This window comes from Marmota flaviventris, chromosome 2 (assembly GCF_047511675.1).
Source record: "Marmota flaviventris isolate mMarFla1 chromosome 2, mMarFla1.hap1, whole genome shotgun sequence".
In the NCBI taxonomy this organism is placed as follows: Eukaryota; Metazoa; Chordata; class Mammalia; order Rodentia; family Sciuridae; genus Marmota; species Marmota flaviventris.
The window spans coordinates 80,829,513-80,856,502 of NC_092499.1; the positions used below are offsets into that span (position 1 = coordinate 80,829,513).

Below are 26,990 nucleotides of genomic sequence, written 5' to 3' on the forward strand. Positions count from 1 at the left end.
TCTCCAAAATTTAGTGAGACCCTGTCTCAAACAAACAAACAAAAGCTGAGGATGTTGCTTAATGGTTAAGCACCTCTGGGTACCAAAAAAAAAAAAAAAAAAAGGAAAAAAGAAAAAAAAAAGTCTCACAAGGAAAAACAATGAGACCAATCCAGAATATGAGACGTTACACAGGATAAATGACCAGTTTCTTCAGAAAGTCAATGGCCAAAACAGAGGGAGAAATTGTTACAGATTATATGAACTTTCAGATTTTGAATCTTATTTGAATTTTCAGAAAATATCTAAGAATTAATTTCACTATGTTATGTGATGGATATCTACCATATTGTCTATGCATCCATTTTTTGAATTGACAAATAATAATCATATATGTTTATGGGGTAAAATGTGATGCTTTGATATACAAATACATGGTAGAATGATTCTTTCAAGCTAATTAGCATAACCATAGGGAGAACATCTAAACTCTATTCTTTTAGCAATTTTTAAATATATCATATATCATTATTAACTATGGTCACCATGCTGTGTAATAGATCTTGAAAACGTATTTCCTCTGTCTAACTGAATCTTTGTACCTTTTGGTTAACATTTCCCTTTTCCCCCACCTCCACCCCCAACCTTAGTAACCACCATCTACTATGCATGTCTGTAAATCCCACTGTTTTAGATTCCATGCACAAGTGAGATTATTTGGTGTTTGTGTGATGGGATACATTATTTTTTCTCTCTACTTTTTGTATATATTTACATATATTTATTTAAAAAGTTTAAAGATAAGTGATGCATAATTTTAAATAAGATGGTCAGAGTAGATCCAGCCATTATAGGTTTGTTCCCCCCCCCCATACTCCCCACCCCCCACCCCTCCAATCTCCCTACCCATGCCATGAGAGGGAAGAAAGAGGGAGACAGTCCATCCTTGGTGTCTCATCATGCTTCTCCATGGTGCGACAGCTATCTCTAGTCTGCTTCATTCTCTCACCATCCTTCCAAAGGCTGGATGCAGGCCCTGCCCTTTATTCTCAAATGTACACTGAACATAAGAATATGAGCTTTAAACGGACTTTTTGAAAACTTTTAATTACAAAAGGTAATAAAAATCTTAGCATTGGCTCCACATGGTGGCACATACCTCTAATTCCAGCTACTTAGGAGGCTAAGGTAGGAGCATCTCAAATTCAAGCAGCAACTTAGAGGGAACCTGTCAAAGTAAAAAATAGAAATGGCTAAGGCTGTATCTCAGTGATAGCGAAAACTTCAGTTCAATCCCCAGTAAGGAAAAAAAATCTAAATGGTGATCATTTATCTACTACTCCTAACCTTCCCCCTCACAGGTCTTCTGCACTGTCTCTTTTGTGCACTGGCTAGTCTGATATGGGGATTGCTTATTCCCCTTATTCTCTGTTTAAATCTTCTCCAAATCCTAGACTCCCATGGCCCATCTTTAGTGGTGACCAAAAGAGCTTCTATGGAGGAGGGCCTAGGAGATGGGATCATACCAGAAGAAGGACTAGGGCCCTCCACTCTGTTCCTAAAGAGGTGTTTTCTTAGTATTTTATGTAAAACTAAAAAACATGTATTGCCCATATTAAAGAATGGGAATGGAAGGAGGCTACAGAGTATAATTGGGAAGAACTAATGACCCCACCACCAGCCCTCAGCCACTGACTTTCTGGTTACTGTAGATTATGAAAGAAGCAAATGAAGTGTGTGTATGGGGGGTGGGGGGGTCGTCAAGTGAAATCTATGAGAGTTTTGTGGCTATGAATTATAAATAGAGAAACCTGGGCCTTTGCCAGGTTATAGACCTATTGAAAAGCCCTGGAAGCTGCATTTATAATCAGTTCCCAATGGATGAACCTCAACTTGGTTAACAGCATCTTCATTTCTAAAGAGTTGCACCCATCCACAAAAAACAAAACCCATTTGTGAGTATAGGGAATCCTGAGTAGCCCAGTAGGAAACTTCTGTGTCTGGATTATTGCCCTGGTGTAGAGCTTCCACGGGACCAAAACAGCTCATCAGAACAGTTCTTCCCTGGACTCTGGGTCTGCCTCCTAAACATTCACTGCAGGAGGAGAGTTGTTTTGTATTTTCCAAAATTCTAAATTGCATATTTTTTTAGCAGTTCCAGAAGCCAATTCATCAGGTCCTGGAGATGAGCTTGAGTGACCTAGGAGTGGAGTTCACCAGGGAGAGAGGCTCCAGGTCCTGCACATGGAACGAAGAAGGAAGAATCTACCAGTGGGTTTGGAAGGAGACCGAGGCAGAAGCTGGGAATGCCCTGGATTGGGGAAGATCATAAGAAGCACAAAGTTCCTTCCTCTCTCCTCCATTTTCTAACCTTCCTTTCCTTTTCTCCTTCACCCAGAAACCATCTCTTAGGATACCACTTACAATTAAGAAGTTGCAAAAGCCGGGTACAGTGGCATGGCACACACCCGTAATCCCAGTGGCTCAGGAGGCTGAGGCAAGAGGATAGTGAGTTCAAAGCCAGCCTCAACAAAAGTGAGGAGCTAAGCAACTCAGTGAGACCCTGTCTCCAAATAAAATTCAAAATAGTGCTGGGGATGTGGCTCAGTGTTCTAATGCCCCTGAGTTCAATCCCCGTAACAACAACAACAAAAAAGGTTGAGACCTGATTTATTTCCTCTCCTTTTCACATTCCCTTAAGAGCTTCCCATACATTCTCACCTACTACCCTGGTGACAAAGGATCAGATAAGATTCTGAGGATATTTCTAACTACAGAAGTAGTATACGCCCATTTGGAACTCTCCACTGGTTTACAGGAGCTCTCAGGCACTCATTGCAAGCTCATATATCAAGAAACATTTCCGAGTATAATACAACTCTTCCAGGAACCCTGGTTTTCTCATGCATGAATGTCCATTAAGAAACCCTCCTCCATACTTCTTTCCATAACTTGCTATACAGGCTTGCCAGCTACCTGCCTGGCCTTCTCTCCACATGCCCTGTGTGTTTAAAGAGCTAAAACAAGGGTACTTGTATTCCTGGTACTTCTCAGATGGCAAATGCTTGTGGAGTAGGTAAAAGATATCAGGTTTTGTCCCATTTCTGATACTAACTCGCTGTGTGATTGTGAGAAAGTGAGGTTACTTCTCAGAGTCCCAGTTCCTTCATCTTTAAAACGAGGATGGTAGGAACAAATAAAGGAAGAATTTGACTGTTTATAAATTCCCACTTTGCTTTCACAAACTAAGGTGCTAGCTTAATTAAAACAACCCACCTGACATTCTCTTAAGATGACAATACTCTGGCTAAGAGTTCTATTTCCCTGCACACTGAGGGAATAGAGAGGTGGTCTCTGCCTCCCAACCTGGAGTCAGGATGAGCAGTGAGGAAGCAGGAGGTGAGGGAACTAGATGCAGATCCAGAAATGGGGAACCTTGATTAAGAGTATGGAAGACTATTCCTAAGAATTGGCCTATGGTATTGGCAAACTGGTCAGTGGGACACCTCCAAAAATGATAACTATTTGTGGGAAAATGTATGAAGAACCCCTAACCTGGAGGGGTTCATTGATTACCTTTGGAAATTGCAGAGCAGTTTTCTAGACATGTAACTGAAGGATTCATGCAATACCCTTACAAGTTCCTGGGCACTCTTCCAACTCCCCTCCCACTACCTCACCTATTCCCTTATCCAGGTGAGGCAGCAGACTGGAGCCTGCATATATCCAAGAACAAGTTGCTCCTGATCTTGGAGAGGACATGTTCCGAATCAGGGGCTATAGATTTTGGCCTTGTAGTTGCAGCCCCAGGCTATGCACATGGGAGGTCCTGTTCCTCCCTGTGGGGAGACCAGGTCATTTCTTGTTTTATAACTTCTCTTGTATTCCTGAAATGACTACCACCAGGTAATAGCCTAAGAGAGACAGGTTGCCCTAAGCATGCCTTCTAACAGATATTTGGTAGGCCCATTCCTTCAGTTTCTACCTGTAAAAATGCTTTGATTATTGCATATTTGACTTTCTGTGTGTGCCCTTAGGCTGATCTCTCAACAGCCCCCTCTGAATGCTAACGGCAGAAGGACCATTAACCCAGACTTCTCTTCTAGTGCCTCTTGGGACATTCAGATCTTTCAAAGAACTTCCAGGCTCTGCCCTCCTCTTTGAACCAGTTCCAATTTCCCTGAAAATCAGATAAAGTTTCTTGAAAAAAAAGATAAACAATTTTGCTTTAACCCCAAATAATCATCAAGGTTCTAAAGCACCCAGATACGTTGAAATCAAAACAAATAAATAAAAAACCCTCCCTATTCGAAGCTCCCAGTGGGGCAGGATGAGCAACTGCCTAGGAGGCATGAAAGCTGGGCTATTGCCTTAAAACTGGCCCTGCCACTAACCAGCCCCATGACCCTGAACTTAGTTCCCTGGGCCTCTCTGGCTTCCTTCCAAAGTGTCTGGGTGTTGGCAGAACTGGTGGGATTGAGGAGATGGAAATCGCTAAGAGTTTTGGCTGAAGCTCATGAGTAATCCTTTTTCTGAAGCAAGGCTCTGCCTGTCTATTAGAAAGCTGACCTAGGTCTCAGTGTCTAATTGTCAACCCTCGTGCATCACAGAAATCTTTTTTAGAACACAAATCCAGTCGTTTGCCTCTGATGCCCACTCCCATCCCCACCTAAAACATGGTGGTAACTTTTCCTTGGTCTTAATATAACAACCACTGTTCTTCCCTGTGCCTACTAGGTCTTGCAGAGTCAGCCTCACCTAAAATCTTCTCTCCCTCCATGTCCATATTCCTGCTAGACCCTCCTCTTTTTAATTTTCTGAATTCATCAGACTTTCTTCCCACTGAAATTTTTTAATACATCTCATTCTCCTGTCATGGAATATTCCTGACTCTGCTCACCCTCTCCCCATTCTGCCTGGTTAATCCTTTCTTTCCTTAGACACACTTTCCCAGAAATCCCAGAGAACATAAGTGGCTTCCATTTTGCTGCATAAACCCCTGTACTTTTCTTTGTGGCCCAAATCACTGGCGTCCTAAATTAATTATATTTCTCTGTTTAAAAAAAAAAAAATTATCTGGTTGTTCCATGACAGCAGAGGCCGCATTTCTCTGGTTCTTTGCAGTAATCTCTGTTTCAATCTCTGCCTGGAGTACAACAGATGTTTCATAAATGTTGTTCAGTATGTATTGAGAATGAATGGCCTAAAAGAATGATATTTGCACTTTAGCTACAATATCAGCAAGCTATTCTTTATAAAATTCAATACTTTTTCTGTGAGGGTTACTTTGGTGGGACCCGATAGTACCATATGGACGTAGGGTCAGAAAGATCAATAAAAGCAAAAAAAAAAAAAAAAAAAAAAAAAGTTGATTCACCTCTATTTACTAGGTGAATCAAGGGCTTACACTTCTCTGAATCCCTCATTTCAGTTGTTAAAAACTAGATCAGTCTCTATTGGCTCCTTCTAGCTGTGCTATTCTCCCTCCCTATCCATGGTCTGCCATCTACCTTAGTAAGTAACTGTGGCCTGAACACCTTAATAAGTAAGGTAGCCTGAACACCACCTTGCTAGACAACAACACAGCTCTCTTCCCTATGAGTTCCATATCCACCTCCTGTATACAGACCATGGGCAAAAAGCAGTGCAGTGGCTAGAAGACTCCATCTACAGATTCTTTAAAACCTTAAATGGAAAACCCATGACCATACCTGTTTTGTCCACAAGGGGGAAGTTTCCAGTTTGACTTGGAGGCAGAAGCAGACACTTGTCCTATTCACGTGTGTTTTGTGTCCAGCAGTAAGTTCTCATTCACTCTCCCATTTATATTCCTCTCTCCACCATCTCCACATGCCAGCAGTATTTTTCAGAACTACATAGCAATTGATTCCCCATCACAAAAACCTAGTTAAGTGAGATTGATAAAGTCCTTTTGGGTTTCGCCAGCCCTTCTCCAATTTAAGTCTTTCCCTTCCTCTCAGATTTCCCTAGCATGGAGTTTTGTTTCTCATCTTATTAAATCAGTTCTAACAGACCTTCCTAGAATGACCCTGCTACATGCAACCCTGCCATGTGACCCCAAACACCATGTGGTTCACAGTTTGCTCAGTCATAAGAGCCTCATGCAGCCCTGTACTAAAGCAGCTCTGCTTTTATATCCCCCAATGTCACAAGATCAAGTCTTCCTTAACAGCCTTTATAACTTTTGATTTAAAGCAATAACTCTATCATGGCACTATTCACAATAGCCAAGTTATAGAATCAGCCCAGATGTTCATTAGTGGATCAATGGACAAAGAAAATGTGGTATATTACATAACGGAATATTATTCAGCCACAAAAAAAGAACAAAACCCTGACATTTTCTATGAAGTGAATGGAACTGGAAACTTATCATGTTAAATGAAATAAGACAAACACAGAAAGACATGTATCACATGTTTTCTCTCATATATAGAATCCAGAAGTTTTTAAGAAGGATCACGTGAAAGCAAAAGGGGAATTACCAGGGACAAGGAAGAGGACTAGGGCTGGGGAAATAGGGAGGATGGATGTGACCAAACTATGTGATATGTATATATGAAATCATCACAGTGAAACCCATTATGTTGTGTAATTAAAATGCACACATAATTTTTTAAAAACCCACACAATTCATTGAACAAATATTTATTGAGTATCTTTTAGGTGCTAACTAACTTTGTAGCCTCTGATATTCCAGTTGTAAATCAAACCTCCACTCCCCAGGAACTTCAGTTCTAGTGGTGGGGGTGAGAAAATTACTCTTTTTTTTTTTTTTTGTACTGGAGATTGATCTCAGGGGCACCAAACCACTGAGCCACATCCCCAGCCCTATTTTGTATTTTATTTAGAGACAGGGTCTCACTGAGTTGCTCAGCACCTCACCTTTGCTGAGGCTCGCTTTGAACTCACTATCCTTCTACTTTAGACTCCCGAGTTGCCTGGGATTACAGGCGTGTACCAACATGCCCAGCTAAGAATTAATCTTTAGAAACAAAACAAACAAAAAGCCAGCAGCAAAAGTCAGGCAGTGGTATGTGCAATAAAAAAAAATTGAAGTAGGGAAAGGAAATAGAGAGGAAAAGGGAAGAGATTATTTATCTGGAGGGGTCAGAGAAGCCAGCTATGAAAGGTAACATCTGAGCAGATGTCTTGGAAGTGAAGGACTGATCCTTACAGGAATCAGGGAGAAAAGAATCCAGACAGAGAGAAGAGCAGTTACAGGGGCACTGAGCTGGACATTTCAGAGGGTCAGTAGACGCTAATGTAGTTGGAATGGAATGAGCACAAGGAAAGAAAAAAGAGATGAGGTCAAAGAAATAAAGAACATTCAAGAAGTGGCAAAATCACATTGGAGCTTTTTAGAGCTATAGCAAGGAGTTTTGATTTTGTGCTGAATGAAATGGAAATGCAAGTTGTAAGAGAGAGGAGTAACGGATGATTCCAAAATTGTTTATTTCATAGTTCTTTCAAAGAGCGGAAGAGTTACAGAAGTTAAATGCTCAACAACATTGTTAGAAGGGAGTTTTTGAAAGGGGCTTCAATCCATTGCTCATCAGTTGATAACATCTGGCTGCAGAGCAGGCAGTGAACATATACCCAGCAGGAAGGGAGAGAATGGAAGTGAGGAGAATAATGGCAGGCCATAGGGGTTGAAAGCTTCCCCCATATATCCATATACTCTCCTCAAGTGAGTAGGCTGAACCACTGCATTGCTTCTTTTCTCTTTTTGAGTTTCCTGCTTGCTCTTAATGCAGCCCATTTCTGTGGCTTGGAGAAGTAAAAGGATCATAGAGACAAACTATATGTGGCACATGAAGGATGCAGAAGTAAACTTAATCAAGGAAGACAAGGTACCAATGTAAGGAATGAGTCCGAGGAGGGGGAAGTGGGGCGCAGAGTGTGCCTAGAGCTGCTAGGATACAAGGTGTGGTCTTCAGCAGGGCCTATAGAACATTTTGGTAGAATCTATAACTCCTAGGGCATCTCTAAGTACACCTGGGGTGTCACTTAGGAAATTACCATGACCCATGGCCCCATCCTCAAAAATTCCAACTTAATTGTTATGGGGTTGGACCCAGAAGTGAAAGGTTAAAAATTTCCACAAGTCAGTGTAATGAGACTTGAAAATCTGTTGAAAGGTTCCTTCCCAAGGGGTACACTACTCTAGACTCTTTTAACCCCACTACTACAACCACACAAATGGCCTGAATTTAAGAACGAACCCAGGCTTTAGGTGACCAGACACCTTACAACATTTGCTTCCCCACACAGGTTACAGCATCCAAAGATGGGCCCTTGTAATAACAGTGGAGATAAACCGAGGATTATGTAAAACTATTAATATAAAATAAGCATCTCTAAGTCCTGAGTGAACAATTTCTGGATCAAGCGTATGAATCTGAAATACTGGAGCATAAAATGGTGTTTATATGGTAATACTAAGTGTAGATGGTTCCTAATTTGTGCGAAGATATACTCAGTGCGACTTTAATGTCAATAGATTTGTGGATGTACTGATGAGATGATGCACAGTTGAAAAACAAGGATCTAAAACGTGGGCTCGTCCGGGATTTGAACCCGGGACCTCTCGCACCCTAAGCGAGAATCATACCCCTAGACCAACGAGCCACTTGTGAAAGGTCTCCTGGATTTTATAACTTCAATAAGAAAACTTTTAGCCACATCCACAGTTGGTTGCAAGAGTTTTTAATAATTATGGGTATGGGGTGACGCCTAGTGGATGAAGCAAGTAACTGCTGTCTTCCTTGGCCAATTTCCGGAAAGCGAGATCCCGAAATTAGATTATTTTTTGGAAGAATTTTTTAGACGTCAGCGAGAACAATTGTGATGCGTGTTTTTATTCCAAATGGGCCAGAGATGCTGCAGGAATCGGGAGAAGGAAATCAGGGACAGTCCCAGTGAGTTAGCGACGGGAGGGTTCCCTTGACCCGGAACCCTTCGATTCGGCGGCTGGTGTGGCGAAGCTGTGGCTGCGCGGTGCCGAGCACCGAGCGCCCGAGGCTGGGGAGGTCGCCCTGGCCGGCCCCCAGCCAGGCTCCCGACCTGTGCCCGGCGCAGGAAGCGCGGCCTGCAGGCTACACCAAAAGTGGTCTTCCTTTTCTCTGAACTTCCTCCCAAACTTGTTCGGCTCTTTCCCCCACCCTCGAGTACCGTGGCTTAAATGAAGAACGAAAGCTAAACAAACCAGACAGAAAATATAAAATAATGACACGACCCGATAAATTTATAAATATGCACCATGAGGTGGGAGGAGGGGCAGAAGAAAATGGTAGAGAATATGCTTCCCCCAGACAACCAGCAGGTAGCGTGGCCGAGCGGTCTAAGGCGCTGGATTAAGGCTCCAGTCTCTTCGGGGGCGTGGGTTCGAATCCCACCGCTGCCATAAGGTTTTGCTCTGTGACAGTCTATCGGCGATGGTGTTGACACCTTAAAACACAAGGTTTCTTCACCTTCCTTTGGTGTCTTATTTCTTGTCTCAGCTTGATAGAAAAGATATATTCACTCTTCTGGTCATATTTCAAAGTTTTTCATAATGCACAATACCTAATAAACAGCACCATAGATGCCTTTGGGAAATCATTGTTTCCCAGAAACAAAATGCTAGGTCTTTAACATCATAAATTTGTAAGTTTTGCTTTGCATTTGTTGGCTCAGCTGAAGAGTATGTTTTGAGCACTTGTCCTGTAATTGGCCCTTTCATAATTGTTAAGGAGTACAGAAAGATGAATAGAATATAATGCCTGTCCAAAAGGGAAGTTCACGGGCCAAACCGGAAAAGTAAACCCTACAATTTCAAAATGGTCTTGAAACATGTAAGGACATCATCGGAAAATAAATACAGTATTGGGAAAGGCAGTGTGGTGGTGTGGGGAAGAAGGCAAAGGGAGCGTGATTTGACTGTCAGCATGGCTGGGTTCCAGTGCACATTACTGACTGTGTGACTTTAGGCTTCATCTGCTCATTTGTGAAGTGGAGAGAACAGCATATCCCTCTAATATGAAAAATAGTAAAACATGTAAGTTGCTTAGAACAGAGTGAGGAAGTTCAAGTTAGGCTTTCTCTTTTTAATGTAAGCCCATGGCCATGGCCCCTATTCTTGAGAAGATTCCAATCCGAATCTACAAAAAACAGAAATAAATCCTATTTAATTGTGGCTTTGGAGACCAGCAGGTGTGGCTGGAACTGTATTAATACTGCTTCAATCATTGTTAACAACCTGCCATGAATCGTACACATTGCTAAGTCCTGAGGGTATGAAGTAAGCACAACAAAATGTTTGCCCTTTTGAGGCTTTATCCTAGTAGGGAAAGCAGAAGAAAAACATGAAACAATGTTATATATACTATGGTACATAATAATATTCAGGAGTGATAAGTGCTGTGCAGAAAAGCAAAGTCTGGTAGGGTATAGTTACATTTGGAGGCTGTTTTGAAAAAGGTGGTCAAGGAAGATGTCACTAAAGAAGTGACCTTTGAACTCAAGAATAGGGAGAAAGTCATACAAATATCCAAAGGAAGAGGTAAAAGCAAGTGAAAGGTCCTGAACAAGACACAAGGACCCTTTATTTTTGGAGCAGCAAGAAGGTCAGGATAGCTGGAATAGGGCCACAACACACAAGTGGAAGATCACAGAATGTGTTCTAAGTGTGAGGAGAAGTTACTGGCTGTTTTAAGCTGGGGAGAATATTATTTTGCATATGCTACTAATATTAATTATAGCATAAATCTGGCTGCTCTTTAGGAAATAAAGAAAGTAGGAAGCTGAGTTGTGGGAGTCTATGGAGAGATGGAGAGTTTAGGGTGATAGCAGTGACTTGGTTGGGAAATGAAGAGAGGTAGCCAACATGGTTCACTGGTGGATTCCACATGATGTTTGGGGGAACTGGATGAATAACAGAAGCTATTTCCATAGGTGGTGGTGATAGAGCAGTAGGAAGAGGAGCATCATTTTTTAAAATTAATTTTTGAGATGCCTATAATTCTTCACATGAGGTAAGTTGGTGATAATATGTACAAAGTTATTAACAAGGTTTGTGATATAAAATTAGGAGAAGCCACATGATTGTATGAGTAAGTATAGAAAGACAGCCAAAAAGGAGGGCAAGAAAACAGTAGAATTGGGAGGTAAGGAAAGGAGGAGCCAGCAAAAGAAAGTAGCCTCCTGCATGAGTAGTGTAGTGTTCCTGTGCAGTTGAAAAGGCAAGTAGGATAAAAATGGGGACTGGCACATCAGTGTTATTAGTGACCTCGACAAGAGTCCTTTTGGTGGAATGGTGGAGAAAAAAAGCCTTATCCTATTTTGTTGAGAAGAGAACATAGGGGAGGAAACAGAGACACAAAATGCATAACTTTTAAGAACTTTTTCTTCTAATAAAAGATCATTGGTTTGACAGATGGAAAAGATAGTTAAGAAGGAATTTAGTTTTAGGATTAGCAATACTTACAGTTTGTAAACTAACAGGATTGAACTTTCACACTGAGAAAAATAGCTGCTGGGTGTATTGGGGTGGAAGTTGCTGGGGGGGGGGGGGCATGTCATTGCAGGAACCAAGACCTAGGGTAGGGGAGAGGGAATGGGAGTCATCTGAGGTGCAACTGGAGGAGCTGCCCTTAAGTAGAAGTGAATGATGATGAGCCTAGTAAGAGGACAGAAAGGAGAATATGAGTGTCAATAAGTTGGTCAATCTGCGGCCAGGAAGAAGATGTAGTTCCCTTCTAATGGGGTCATTCTAGTCTTTAATAGTGATTTATACAATAAAGAAGGTTCCCAGGGGCCCACAAAATATTCTTTTCTAATTTAACATTTAATTTTTGTTTTGGTAATTTATAGACCCTCAATACTGTCTTGTTTCACTGTAGTTAACAGAATTCATTACTTATCTCAGGATTGTGGTGGAAAAAGAATAAGAAAGAGGGGTGAGGCTGTAGCTCAATAGTAAAGTTCTTACCTTGCATGTGTGAGGCACTGGGTTCAATCCTCAGCACCACATTAAAAACAAGTAAAGTTACTGAGTGTTCATCTACAATATTTTAAGAAAGAAAGGGAAGGGAGAAAAGAGGGTGATGAGGGAAGAAAGGAAAAGAAAAGATCATTATTATGTGACAGAATATAAACCTCTTTTAAAAGGATAGCACATCACACGTTTACAGAAGGTGGTAATATTAATGTGTATCAGCTGCCAATTCCTTCCCAGGAAAGAAAACAGCTCCTTATATTTACCTAGGGCTAGAGTTTCCCAGAAATTTGGCTGAACAGGATTCCTGGAGGGAAAGGAGCAAGTTTCCAAGCACAACAGACGCACTGAGAGGCCCTGAGAATAAATTGCTCTTTAAGCCGATACGGGAGGGGAGCACTTTGTCAGAAAGAACAGAGGATAATTTGGGATGCCTTCAGTTTGTTGTTTCACACCTACACAGAGACTTTATATGCCATTTTTAAAAGCAAAGATAGGAAGAAAACTTGGGCTCGTCCGGGATTTGAACCCGGGACCTCTCGCACCCTAAGCGAGAATCATACCCCTAGACCAACGAGCCATGTCTGAAAACTTCTTTGATTTTGCCTCAAGGCTCATTGACGGCATCCTTTGGCTGGGAAAAGATGGGTGGAGTGCCTTCTATCGGTGGGAATGTGTGTTTGCTAACACAGCAGGCTGGGGCCTCACACAGAAGCTGAGCTCACTTTCTGTGACAGAGCTAGATGAAACCGGAGGCTTCCGCAGGCAGAACTGAATCGGATTTGCTGAAGAATTTCCTGAGTTGACACCAGCATTGTGGACACGTGCCGAACCAGCCATCCGGGGCTCACTATCCCTTCATCTCTCTCTGTGCAAAAGAGAACAAAAGAAGCTACTGCAGGCCCCAGCGAGATTTGAACTCGCGACCCCTGGTTTACAAGACCAGTGCTCTAACCCCTGAGCTATGGAGCCATCACCTGTAAGTAAGGCCTCTTTCTCTTGTCTTATAGACTCATACTGTAAACCTAGCATTCCGAAGTACTGAACGTTGTTTTATTCCAAACAAAGGGGCAGGGCACCGTATTCTGCTACAAAACTGAAACTGTTACTCATCATTGTTGCTGAAACGTCGCCTGCTGTGCCTCTATGGTGCAGAGATAATAATTCAGGATATTGGGGTGTCTGGAAGATCCCCCCTGGGCTATAAGAGGGCATCTGGAGGCTGATTGTCAAAGGGAATAGAGCTCACTCCTCTCACTCAAGCGGTGGGAAAATTCAGGGACGGGGTGAGAGGCTTTATACTTTCTGAATCCAGAACGACAAACCTTTAATTTTGCGTTTTTAGAGTGAATGCCTAAGATCAAACGGGAGGAGCAAACAAGGAAAAAGAGTGTTGGAGAGAAAGAGTTTAATCTTTCTCTAAAGATATACACAGATTTACATATCTTCGGTATAAAAAGAATACGGTTTTTATTTTAAAAATTGTGTTTCCAACTTTTGAAATTTTTGTTTAGATAATAATCATGTCTATTTCTTACTGCAAATATAGCTGTAGATAAGAATTGCAGAAAAGGCCTAATTGGTGCAACCCCAAGAAGTGAACCAAGTTTGCTTAGTAAGAGAGTTTTCTGTCGCAAATCTGCTCTTAAACTCACTACTTTTTAATGTTTTCATTTGTCCTAGATCACAAAGTTTGTCGGAAATCTGTAAATTTCTGATGGTCTCCTTTAAACAATGCTGCTGATCTTTCAAATTTTTAAGGAACAGATATTCTCTATTTAGGTATAGGCAAAATAAAGCATTAGTGGCAACTATTCTGAGGTTGGAGATAACTAATGGGGATGAGTCTAGGTGAGATGAATAGGAACACAACACCGGAGAAAGACTGCAGAATACTCTGTGTCCTGATAAGCACTGCTGTTCCCAAAACTCGTGAGCATTCAATCCTTGGTCTTCCTATGCCAGGCACTGGCCTCCATGTTCTCAAGAGAACAAGACTGGGCTTTAACTGAATCAAGAAGGAGGTCTCTGTATCCCGCTGCCTACAAAGCATTTCTTTGCAGTTAACCTCCAACAGGATGATCTCTTTGGACCTTGCAACTAAAGAGAGGCCTCACAACTTCAGGAAGTAGTGTTGCCTGGCTTTCTAGAACAGGAAAACCCAATCAAAACAAAGTGGGTCATAGATGGAATGTGAATGTTGGAGTGTGTAGACATTGAGTGCATAGTGCAGTGGTTAGAAAAAAAACCTGAGTTTGGTCTGTTATTTAACTCTGCCATGTCTCAGTGTCCTTGTTTTGGAAATGAGCTGTGGAAAGCAGTGACATGAACCATGGTTTCTGATTGCCTCGTGGCTTTTGCACTGGGAACTTCTTGTGCAAAGGTACAAATCAAGATGGCCCAGTTGCTATGGTAACATAGGCCTGAGGAGGCTTTCTCAAAAAGACACAGAGCAGTGTGTGTCAGTCAGGACCTTGAGCTCAGGCACCAACTCCCTGGGATAGAGAATTCTGAGCATAACAAGATAACCCTAATGTCTTGCTAGTCCTGTGTCCTTCAGATGAAACTTTCTCACAAATAACCTTTTGATGAAACCTATATGATGAACATGCTGTACTAGCTCTGGGTCATCATCCTCCCTTAGAGGATGATGTCCCACCTGGCCTTAGCCTTTTCTCTGTGTGTGTCTATTTATCTTTTCTCAATCCCCCATCACCTCTTGCTTGGTGTTTCCCTGCATTAACAGCCATGACTGAGATGGGGCCACAGCAACGAGCATTCATTTTTATCATCATTCTTATGATCTTTGTTATTGTTTTAATTTTCAGAAAGTCTGGCTGTTTTAGTCAGTTTTTGGGGGGTGGGTTGCTTTGTTTTTGTTTTTTATTTATTTGTTTGCTGTTGTGACCAAAAGACCTGACAAGAGCAACATAGAGGAGGAAAAGTTTATTTGGGGCTCACAGTTTCAGAGGTCTCAGTCCATAGACAACCAAGTCCATTGCTCTGGTACTGAGGTGAGGCAGAACAACATGATGGAAGGGCATGGCAGAGGAAAGCAGCTCAGAACATGGTACCAGGAATTGGTGAGAAGTAAGCAGAGAGAGAGAGAGAGAGAGATCCACTCACCAGAGACAAGCCCAAAGGCTTGCCCCCTAGTGACCTTCCTCCTGCAGCCACACCCTACCTACCTATAGTCACCACCCATTTACTCCATTCAAATGAATCATTGCATTGATTATGTTAAGGCTCTCATAACCCAATCATTTCACTTCCAAACTTTTTTGCTCTATCTCACACATGAGCTTTTGGGGGATACCTCATATCTAAGCCATAACACTAGCCTTAGGCAAACAGTCAAAACTACCTCTCACCTCCTTCCCTCCTTGCTGTTTCTCCTCCTTTCTTTACTTGTCATTCTCTGATCATATTCTTGACTTCTCTTTCCTTTTTCTGGAATATGTTTCCTTATTCTCACCCTGTCCCAACTTGGTGAGCTCACTTCTATTCCCTACTGGACTGATTTAACGTAGACTGATTTACCACATTTAAGAGGAATTTAAAATGCTCAAAGACGAATTCCAAGGAGAAAGCCAGGGTAACAACTATGGAACTGACATTTTTTGTTTTTCCAACACAGAAGTTATCTTTAGGGATAGGATTCTCACTCTTCTGTCAACATAAATAAACCTCTGTCCAATAGACCCTATATACATCCAGTTGACCTCCTACCCTTAATGATTGTCCCAAGAGTTATGTCAAACTCTTATACTCTCCCAACCCTCAGAACACACAGCTCACTTTAGTTGGCCTGTCTGACTTCAAGAGACCCCAAGAGCCCCTTCTGCTAGTTTATGAGATTTGAACCTGGGTGTTTCAGTGTGCTCTGGCATATCCCGAGCACCTCTTTCCCTGAGCAACTTCATCCCTTGTTGGGGTCATAGGAACATTTTAATCACTTTTCTGTTTGTTTGTTTGTAATTCTTTCATTTCCCCTCAACTTTTTATTTTGAAAAACATTAATCCTAGTGTGGAGGTTAAAAAAAAAAAAGACCAAATAAATAAATGAGAACAAATAAAGGCTATTCATAGCTGGCTGTAGCAAGGGAGTCACATCCCTTGAGTTTTAGCAGAGGCTCAATAGCAGGCAGAAGAGTGGGAAAACTTTTTAGTGGACAAAGGAAATGCTTTGGGGGATGCCATATTGGAGTATATAAGCATGGGAGAAACTGTAGGTAAGCTCACTGCCCCTTTAGAGATGCTACATAGATGCAGAGCATCTTATGTGATTAGACATACATATTTGTATGTGGTTAGACATACATATTTGGCTTTCTCTGGTTGATACTAAGTTAGAAGCAGGAAAAAATACCAGATAAGCCATTAATCATTAATCAAGCCTTGTTGTTTGGAGTTGATTATTTATTTATTTATTTATTTATTGGGGGGTACTGGGGATGAACCCAGGAGTGCTTTATACTGTTACCCCTCAGTCCTTTTCATTTTTTTTTTTAATTTTGAGATAGTATCTTGCTAAGTTGCTGAGGCTGGCCTCAACCCTGCAATTCTCTTGCCCCAGCCTCCCTGGGGTTACTTGGAGCTGATTTTTATGTAAGTTATTGTTTGGTCACTAGATTGGTTGTTGGAGATAGTGGTCTGACTTCCTGTAAATCTGGTGTATAGAGAGTAGGCTGAATTCCTGGGCTAGTCATTGTAGATAATTGGTTGATTTTCTGAACCAAATGTAAGTTGTGGATTAGAGTTCTTTTTTTTAATATATGGTTTGGCCATTTGGAGATTGTATATGCACATACTAGAGGAAAGTTTTTTTTTTTTTTGAGTATAATAAAACAGATTTGTTTGATGGATGTGAAATGGGCTGAGTGCTATTTTGAAGAACTGAAGGAAGATCGTATTTCCAAGTCCCAAAAGAATTTCTAGAAGATGTTTCCATTTGCCTGGCCCTGAGAGACTAAATCCATTAAATGCACTCTTGTGTGTTTATTGAGAAGCTGACTTAGGTTTGAGGACTTGGTACTCTGTGGAATTGGAATCAGGGGCTAGAAAAAGGCAATAGAGAGAAATCAAAGAGAAAATCAGTTATACATAGACTTTATCTTTTTAAATCCCAAACACCCAGACTATTATATCTGTGGGCTCTGAATGGGGAAGGAGGACATTGATACCATAAAGATGAACAGAAACAAATAAATCAAAATGTCTCATATCCTTCCCCTTTCTATTCCTGCTGACCATGCCCTAGGTCAGGGTTGCATTTCTTTTCACCTAAACCTTTCCACGGTGATCAATTTGATAAGATTGCTTCTGAAATCTCTTTGGTCTATGGGAGACCATGGACTCTAGAGAACATTATAAAAACAAGTGCAGGGGCTGAGGTTGTGGCTCAGTGGTAGAGCACTTCCCTACCATGTGTGAGGGACTGGGTTTGATCCCAGGCACCACCTAAAAATAAACAAATAAAGGTATTGTGTCCACCTACAATTTAAGAAAAAAGTGCAAATATATTTCCTTTTTCTTCTTAGGGCATTTATATTAGAAAAATTTTAAGTACATTACAATGTTTTGCATTAGTGTGATGATCAATGAGATACAGATACAAGTTCATATAGAAGCTAAATATTTACGTAAAAGCTGATTTAATTTAAGGAAATTAAAAAGGCAAACCAAATAAAAGTAAGCAAAGGCTATTCAGGGATTGCTATAGTGCATTCATCAAAAAGAACAGACTATTTACTGGTATTGAATTTTTAGCAAGATTTTGTAGCACATGTAGAAGGATTCCTCCAGCCTACAGCATAGGGGTCTCTATTAGAGGTAGGGACAGAGCTTTCCATTGCAATGTAGTATGTATCTCCTGCTGAAGACTGATCCAGAAAGATTTGCTGGGGAATCTTTCTACACTCATTTAGAACATTTGAAAGTTCTAAATGAGTGTAGAATATATGGTACATAGATTAGTACTTAGCTACCTCTCAAAAGTTCAAGTGTCCAACTGCTTTTGAGGAACTTAAGATTCTAATTTAATAGACGCAACAATCTGCATTTCTAATATGCTACCAAGAAATACTGCTAGCAGCAGTGGTCTCTGGATCACACTTTTAGTAGAAAGGTCTTGCAATCTGTACAATTAGAAAAATGAGAAATTATATCCCAATGATTCAAATGTATGAATTGAGAAGATCATTGTAATGTAATATGTAGCTAATAAAAAATAAAATTTAAAAAAGTAAATCTCTTTCTTGTCATCATTTGGATTATTAATAAGGTGAGGACAGCAGGAATTTTAAGGTTAAACTCTCTAGCAATATTGTAGAATGCTAAAGTCTAGACTACTTACATTCTGAAGTCTTAAGTAATAGCCATGTGCCAGACAAACACTTTGAAAACAAAGTGAAATTTCTTAGAAGTTGTTTCTTCAGGCAAAGAGGCTGAGGACAGTAGGTGATTTGAATCCCTCCGCCCCAGGTGACCAGGGAAGCCTCACTCTTAACATGCTGCTAGATTTGACACATGTAACTCGGTGCGCTCCAGGCTTTGGGCGCTGACCACCTGCTAGCAGGTGCCTCTCTCCTGACTCCTGTAGCTTCTGGGGAGAAAGAGAACCTGGTCAGGGCCTACGGGTGGACCATCAGCTCCGTTAGAGACCTCTGCATGCCTGTGAGCTGGAAAGGGGAATACCAGGGAGCGACAAGGAATAAAGAAGAGGTGAGAACAAACCCTGTGGGTTTGAGAGGTGCGGGAGCGTCCACTGCCGCATACCGGGACTGCGGGGTGGACGCTGGAGGAAAACCCATCTTCGACCTCCTAAGGCCGGGACAGCTTCTCGTATGGTCCCTGCCTCTTTGTCTTAGATCAACGTTTATCCTGTGCTCCTGAGTCCTGTTTCTAAGCAGTTTTCTTCAACTTCTTTCTCTCTCACCACCTCCCACTCCTGGCATGGGTGACCCTGAACTGGAAGGAAAGTCGCCTCGTGAAGATCTGGCAAAGGACAACCTTGCCCTTCTCTACCTACCCTGACCTTGGACCCCTCAGGCCACAGGGCTTGAGGAGATACCTTGAGGAGAGGCCTTCAGCAAGGAGAGACAGTGACTTGCACTCAAGTTTAGGAAACATTGATTAGACTCCTAGAAGGGAATTGCAAGAGACTAAGAAACGGCCGATCAGAGATGACCAAGAATATAAATAATACATAAACCAGGACTTTGGGCCGAGTGGGATTCGTTGGCAGTGAGTGATTCTCACTTTGGTTGCAGGAAATCCTTAGTATCACCTCTTAAACTTTTTCGAGCTTACCCTCTGCTCTTTTCCAAGGAAAAAATGCAGAGTAAGCAGCCCCGGGCTCAAAGGAAGCCTGGGAACTGCCCCTTTCTGAGCTGAGAGTGGTCTTGAAATGTGATTGCTCCCTAGGCACATCGTTCTGGTGCTACAGCAGTGACCTCCGGCTTCAGTTTACCCAGCGTGCAGAGAGGCCATTCTCAATTACTGACAAGTTAGACTCCACATCACCATTCTGAACCTACAGGAGGAGGCCAAGGAATTTTCTTTGAGCACAAGGACAGGCTCACCAGATTCGCTAAGAAAAGGGGGCTCAGAGGAGACCTGGACTCATAGCACTCTAAGCAAAATTCCTATCCACAGACCCTCCACCTAACAGCAACGAGTTTCTTATTCTTCCATTTTCTCTAATAACTTTCAATGAGTCCCCAGAGGGAAACCCCCACCCCAACCCCCTGCGCACCCCCTTCTGGATCTTCTTGCTTTTTTAAAGAAAAAAGAACGATTCAAAGGACACTTATACTGATAATTTTTGATTGCCTGTGTCAATCTAAAAAAAAAATTAGAGAGATTCTCTAAAGAATATTGATATACTAATATTTATCTGAGATAGCAAGGCATTATAAGGGAAATATGCATGCCATACTAAACTAGGGGCATATTCAAAGGGGTTAAGGCAAAGCAGAGTTTCAAAAAACAAAAATGTGGAAGATTACATCAGATATACTGAAATAATAATTTTTGATTACAATTATTAATGTCAATCTAAGGTTGAACAGATAGTTCCTAAGCAACTGTCCTTGCACAAATACTTTTCATATAAGTTTATGGTGGCCTCTCTTATAAGTTTGTGGTTCTGGCAGAATCCTGGTTATCATCAGTCAATCATGCTTAAGAATTCTTCCTTCATAATTTTCCGGTTTGATTGACTGCCCTTCTGACTAGTATGAGATCTCAGTGTAATTTTAATAATTCTCAAATTTCTTTCGCACCTTCTATCTAACGCATTTCCCAGAGCTTGCGAGAATACAATGAGTCATCTAGTCTCCAGGTTTGCTTAGATTTCCAGAGATGAATAAAAACATTCTACTTCCACCAGGGGAAAAAAAAAACAGTCAGAATTTCATGCTTTCACCCTGGGGCAAAGTGCCCAAAGATGAAAAAGGTAATAGAAACAAGTAGGGTCTCACGTGGTAGTGTGGCCGAGCGGTCTAAGGCGCTGGATTTAGGCTCCAGTCTCTTCGGAGGCGTGGGTTCGAATCCCACCACTGCCAGCTGTACGTTTTTAGTTGAGCCCAATTCCGAACAATTAATAGTCTTGATTTAAAAGTGTAGGTGCGATAATTGGAAAAGCTGCTTTCCAACTAAAGTACTTTCCAGTCACCAGGTGTGGTTCACTCTGAAATCTTTATTTGCTTCTCAAATAATCCCGGTTTCCTGTAAAAATTTCCTTCCGATGTCAGGGCAGTGTCATCTGACAGCCCCTAGACTGACTCTTAAATTGAGCCTGCCTCCTTCAACCCAAGGTTTTCACTGCTTTCGCGTTCCTCGATCAGGACCACTTTCCATTCTCCTAAAACTCATGGTTCACACTGAATCATTCTCATGATCTGGTTTAGGCACCATGCGCAGCCTCCTTCAAGGGGTGCAGTTCTGTGCTCCCGAAATATCCTGAAGAGACCCTGCTTCGGTTCTAAATAGCATTACTCTTGTAATGGAATATGAGGAATGAATGAGAGTCCCGAAAGCCAAACCTTAGTGGGCTTGGAGCTCTCACTCAGGTATCATTATGCCATGGGAAAGAAATAGCCAGGTAGATAGTTAACTTGAATTTGATTTTGCAGCTAAGTATGATTTGTTAAACCAAAACTCTTGAGATCAAGAGATGTCTGAAATAAAAGGGTTTATTGAGATTTTAACAGTCACAGGAAAGAAAAAAATGGGGGGGGGGGACTAGTCCTGGGATAAGTTCTCAGAGCCCCCAGCAGCAGGGCCAGATAGCATCTGGGAAAATGTCCAGTGGACAAAAGTTAAGAATATTTTTTATAACAAAAATCGGGGGAAGGAAGACATAAATCGTTAACATTGAACCTACATTGGCTACAGATAAGAGGGCTGTGATAACATGAATAGGGGGAAACTTTGGGATGGGAGGATAGTACACAAGAAGAAGTAATTGTTTTTGAATCATTTAGGGTTGTAAGCAGAATGGTTGTGCCTAGAGAATGGTGATGGAATTTAATGTTTTAACATACAGTCAAGAATGTGAAATAGTCTGTTGTTCTTTTAGGCTTGTGACTTGATACTTGATTAACTTCCCTTATGTCTCTCTTTCATCCTCTGCCTTTTGCAATTAAATTTAGGGCATTTCAGAATTTTTCTTTTATCAGATTCCAAAATATATAAAAGGTGATTCTTGACTACTCCATGCCATGCTGATGTGGGGCCCAGGGGATATGCTGTGAATGTTGTTGGCTCAGCCCCACTCCTGCCCCTTCCAAGTGAATCTACTCATTTTGGAGGCTGCCCACCCCACCCCCACAAAGATCTCCAAACAAGTTCCTTTCTTCTTCACCCATCTCACTCCAAATTCTCAACAAAGAGGCTGTTTTTTTTTTGTTTTTGTCTCAGAAATTGAGAGACCAAACTTGCTTTGTTCCCAGTTCCTACTGGGTAGGGGTGGGGGGCTCTGAAGGTTGGGAATATAGCACCCAGATAGAGCATGTGCATAGCCCACACAAAATGCTGAATTCAATCCCCATCACCCAAAGTAAAAAATAAATAAATAAAACCCTGTACCTATGGATAAATTGCACATTCCTGACATTTCTGTAAAATTCCCTTTTTGCATAATTTCCATGTCATTGCCCTTCCTTTCTTCACAGGGCAATTGTTGTTTTCTAATGTTTGTTTTCCCTTTGTTCTGAACTCTAATTCTGAGCATTATCCCAAGATTCATTTGATTTTGTTTTCTGTTCATCTCTAATGAGTCCTATCAAATCTATTTTTTTTTAATATTTTTTAGTTGTTGATGGACCTTTATTTTATTTATGTGTATGTGGTGCTAAGAATAGAACCCAGTGCCTCACGCATGCTAGGTAAGCGCTACCACTGAGCCACAACCCCAGCCCCGTTATCAGATCTACTTTGATTACTGTTTGCTTATTTATTTGTTTGATTTTATACTAGGATTGAACCCAGAAGCACTCTACTGCTGAACTACATTACCAGTCCTTTTATTTTTTATTTTTTTGTTACCAGGGATTGAACCCAGGGACACTTAATCACTGAGATCTCAGACCTTTTTTTTGAAACAGGGTTTCACGAAGTTCCTTAGGGCCTCACTAAATTGCTGAGGCTGGCTTTGAGTTTGTGATCCTCCTGCTTCAGCCTTCTTAATTGCTGGGATTACAGGCCTGCACCCCACACTCTGTAGCATAGTTTGATGTTTTCAAGGCCTTAGAGAATGCCTCCTGTTAGGCTATCATCTTCCTCCAAAAGAGAGTGAACTGGGAGCCCTGTTCTCATCCCCCTCCCATGCTCCTGGTCAGACCCTTTCCCAGGACTCTCCACCGTTGTCCAATGACAAAAGCATTTCCCAGCCTCTGGAGAGCACCACCTTGGAGTGATTTTGTTTGTGTTGGTTTGTTCCTTGCCTTCTTGTGTCCATAGTACCTTTACTGTCTCTTAGTGCCAGTCAATACCATCTCTTGTTGACGGGAGGATGCTCCTTGCTTCTGTTCCCGTTCACTTACACTTCACTCCTCCCTGCCTTTTTACTGCTACTGTTAAATTAATCCTGAACTCTTATCCTTCCCTGTGTCCCCTTTTCTTTTTCCTCCTGAAATCTCCTGCCATTCCTCCAGCTATATACCCTGTCGCCTTGCCACATCCTCTACCCCCACTCCTTTCTGGCACTCTGGCTGTCACTTCTCCCAACATATCCACCTCCCCGATTTTTTTGTCATTCTATCGCACATACATACCTAAAACCCTTTTACGCACTTAATCCATTTTGTCCCATAGCCCCATATGTAGAACACCTATAAAAACTTGTAGTATACAGTTTAGAATATAATTATAAAAATTGTAATTGATATTAATTAACATAATACTATATATAATTATAATTTCTATCTTATTTTAATGCACCTATGTCAGTTTTATTGAAATATTTGCACAGTTGAAAACTTGGGACTTAATGGCTTAACAGCCCACTGATATTTCTATTGAATTCTAGCTGAAAATTCTCTTCCATTTGTCTTTCCTTATCATTCTGATGGCTCCTTTTTATTTTCCTAATTGTGCTCCCATATTGTGTTGTAAATGTTTACTGGTAGTATCAGTAGATAAACACAGTATTACCTACATAGTTCCTCCAACTAAACTGCAAATTATGCAAGTCGCAGTTTAAAAATACAATAGGCTTTATTTTTGGTACTGGGGATAAAACTAAGGGGTTCTTCATTTAGTTTTTATTTTGAGACCGGGCTTCACTCATTTGCTGAGACTGGCCTTGAACTTTTGATCCTCCTGTCTCAGCCTCCCAATAGCATGTGCTATTGACCCTGCTAGACTTTATTTTATTTTTGATAACAGGGATTGAACTCATGGGTACGCGACCACTGAGCCACATCCCCAGCCCTATTTTACATTTTATTGAGAGACAGGGTCTCACTGAGTTGCTTAGTGCCTCATTTTTGCTGAGGCTGGCTTTGAACTCATGATCCTCCTGCCTCAGCCTCCCAAGCTGCTGGCCTGCACTGCTGATGCAGGCTAGACTTTATTTTTAAAGAGTAGCTTTAGGTTTATACTAAAATTGAGTGGAAATGACACAATTCTTACATACTCCAACCTCTCCCCAACACATACTGTCTCCCTCACTTGTATATGTTGCTTCAACCAACATGGAATCAACATGGAAACATCATCATTAACCAAAGTCTGTAGTTTTCATTAGGCTTCACTTTTGGTGGTGTACATTGTATGGTTTTGGACAAATGTATAATGACATCTACCCTTCATCCTTACAGTATCATACAGAGTAGTTTCCTCATACTAAAAATCCTCTATGCCCCACCTATTCATTCCTTCTTCTCCCTAACTCCTAAAGACCACTGTTCTTTTTACTATCTACATAGTTTTGCCCTTTTCAGAATGTCATACAGTTGGAATCACACAGTATGTAGCCTTCTTTCACTTAGTGATATGAATTTGAATTTACCTCCATGTCTTTTAATGGCTTGATAACTCATTTCTTCTTACACTGAATACTATTCTGTTGTTTGTATATACCAGTTTACTTATCCATTTACCTACCAAAGGACATATTGTTTGCTATCAAGTTTTGGCAATTAGGTCTAAAGCTTCTATAAACATTACATGCAGGTTAACGAATGAGCATGAGTTTTAACTCATTTGAGCAAGTACCTAAGAATGTGATTGCTAGGTTGCATGGGAAGTGTATGTTTAATTTTGTTAGAAACTGTAAAACTGTCCTCCATAATAGTGCAGGGTATTTTTAAACTTCATTTTGTAAACTAAAAGAAAACAACAACAACAAAATTATTTTTAAGTGTAATGGATATGAGTGGCATATTTTGAAAAATACATAAAAGTATAAAGAATATTAATTACCCACAGACAAATGTCATATTCCCTTCTTTCAATTTTTAAATGATAACTTTTATCATTTAGAACAAATTTCTAGAAGCAGAATAACTTTCTTTCTTGATTTACAATGGCTAGTTGTTCTCCAGAAAGTAGTGACATTCTACAAGAAAGTCGTTGACATTCTATGAGAACGTCCTTGTCATTGCATTTTTGTATTAAATATTAATAAGTACTTTGGTGGACAAATAAATCCCTTTGTTTTAACTAGTATTTCTTTCTTCTTAAGGAATACTTTCCATATACATTGTTTATTATCTCTATTATTTATATCCTTTCAAAGAGCAGACCTTTTTAAAATATTTCTCTTTGAACCGTGAATTACCATATGAATTATTCAAGGTAATGAAAAAGGGTAGGAATGAAGATGAAGAATTATGTTCGAAATTCAGTCAATGCATGCTAGTCTGAAAGATTTGGAGATTAACTTTTTTTTTTTTAATGTATATGGACTCAATGCCTTTATTTGTTTTTATGTGGTGCTAGGATCGAACCAGACGCAAGTGCTCTACCACTGAGCTACAACTCCAGCACGAGATTAACGATTTTAAATCTAAAAAGAACGTCATTAATTCGCAAGTCTTGAGTAAATAGGATCGAATGTTCTGCGGGATCACAAAGAGAACAAGCGAAAGTAAGGTTCATGGTCAGCAAAATTTCAGGGGGTTAGAAGGTTCTACTTTTGGGAAACTTACAGAATGCAAAAGCCCCACGTGCCTCCTTCGAGCCGGAATCGAACCAGCGACCTAAGGATGACTACAGGTGACTACAGTCCTCCGCTCTACCAGCTGAGCTATCGAAGGGGACCATGAGGTTTTGCAAGTGTGGAAGTTTGTGTTCTTAGAAGTAGCTAATGCGAGGTCTGGCTTCTTTGCATTCCAGGCTCTGATTCAGACAGAAGTTCAAGAGGCTCCCAGAAAGCTGGATCTAGATAAAACAGATCCTGGGAACATTCTTCAGGCAGTAGCAGGCGAGGTCTGAGAACGAGAAGCCGACGAGGGAAACATGAAAATCTGCATACGTTGGACTACGCGTAGCTTCTGGACTAGCTGGCCCAAAGTTATCTGCAAACCCATTTTCGCGTCAGGAGCGCAGGAGGAGCTGTGGCGCCAAGCGTTCTGTCAAGAGGGAAAGTGCGCCTGTCTCCAGGAGTCAGGGGTACCACTAAGCCAAGGTGAATTCCATCGCTTCCACAAACGCAAAGATGGACTCCACTAACTCCCGGAGTTTTCTCCAAGAGACCGAGAATCCTAGTTTTTTCCCCACGTGCGGAAAGATATACAAATTTCCATTTTCTCGGGATCCATCATGGACTCCTCCCCCAATCTCCAGGATCTTATTTTACGGAAAGACCACAAAGGGCTTCCTTTCTTCAAGTCTGTTTCAGCCGTAGACAAAATGAGAGCGCATCCCTTCAATGACCTAGAAAGAGACCAGTGTTTCCAGTGAGATTTGAACTCGCAAACCCCAGTCCATAGAGGATTACCATGCTAAACCCTGAACTCTGAAGCCACCAGACCACAACCCTTACCACTGGTCCTGTTAAATTTATAAAAATGTCAAGCAAATGGCATTTATGCCTAAGTGGATTTTGACACATAATTAAGACCAAACGGAATTTGTTTTGGATTTTTTTTTTTTTTTAAACTAGGCCTAAACTGGTATGCAAGTTCCTGGAGGATGGATAGTCCATAATATATGCTCTTCAGCCTTAGGCCAGACAAGTCCCGGAGCTCAAGCAACAGCAGGCCAGAATGCAGTGCTTTATAGAAGAGAAGGGTGCAAGAAAGACCACCAGCCTGGATGGATTCTTATAAAAGTAACTTAGACTAAAATTGAGGGTTTGTTTTGAGTGGAGGCAGCTTTCTCCCAGCACAGAACACACCCTTCAGACCTAAAGTTTGGGGGACCTAAAGACAGTGAGGGCTGGAAAGCATCCAGGCCTCTGCTGTCCTTTCAGCAGAGTAAGGTTCAGAGACAGATTCCTGTAAGTTTAGAAGAGGACTAGCCCTTTCCTTAGTCCTTTAAACTTTCTCTTCCTAACAACTCA

The 26,990-nt window shown here is 41.2% G+C and overlaps 6 non-coding genes across 6 annotated transcripts; 2 read left to right on the top strand and 4 right to left on the bottom strand.

Moving 5' to 3' along the window:
* Positions 1-8,559: 8,559 nt before the first annotated feature.
* Positions 8,560-8,631, bottom strand: Trnap-agg (transfer RNA proline (anticodon AGG)). Its single transcript has one exon. It is a non-coding gene; the product is annotated as a tRNA-Pro (tRNA).
* A 693-nt stretch (positions 8,632-9,324) lies between these two features.
* Positions 9,325-9,406, top strand: Trnal-aag (transfer RNA leucine (anticodon AAG)). Its single transcript has one exon. It is a non-coding gene; the product is annotated as a tRNA-Leu (tRNA).
* A 3,079-nt stretch (positions 9,407-12,485) lies between these two features.
* Positions 12,486-12,557, bottom strand: Trnap-agg (transfer RNA proline (anticodon AGG)). Its single transcript has one exon. It is a non-coding gene; the product is annotated as a tRNA-Pro (tRNA).
* Positions 12,558-12,876: 319 nt separating this feature from the next.
* Trnat-ugu (transfer RNA threonine (anticodon UGU)) lies at positions 12,877-12,949 on the bottom strand. The gene has a single exon. It is a non-coding gene; the product is annotated as a tRNA-Thr (tRNA).
* Positions 12,950-20,462: 7,513 nt separating this feature from the next.
* On the top strand, positions 20,463-20,544 carry Trnal-uag (transfer RNA leucine (anticodon UAG)). Its single transcript has one exon. It is a non-coding gene; the product is annotated as a tRNA-Leu (tRNA).
* A 5,114-nt stretch (positions 20,545-25,658) lies between these two features.
* Positions 25,659-25,743, bottom strand: Trnay-gua (transfer RNA tyrosine (anticodon GUA)). Its single transcript is given in 2 exon segments — positions 25,659-25,694; positions 25,707-25,743. It is a non-coding gene; the product is annotated as a tRNA-Tyr (tRNA).
* Between the last annotated feature and the right edge of the window lie 1,247 nt (positions 25,744-26,990).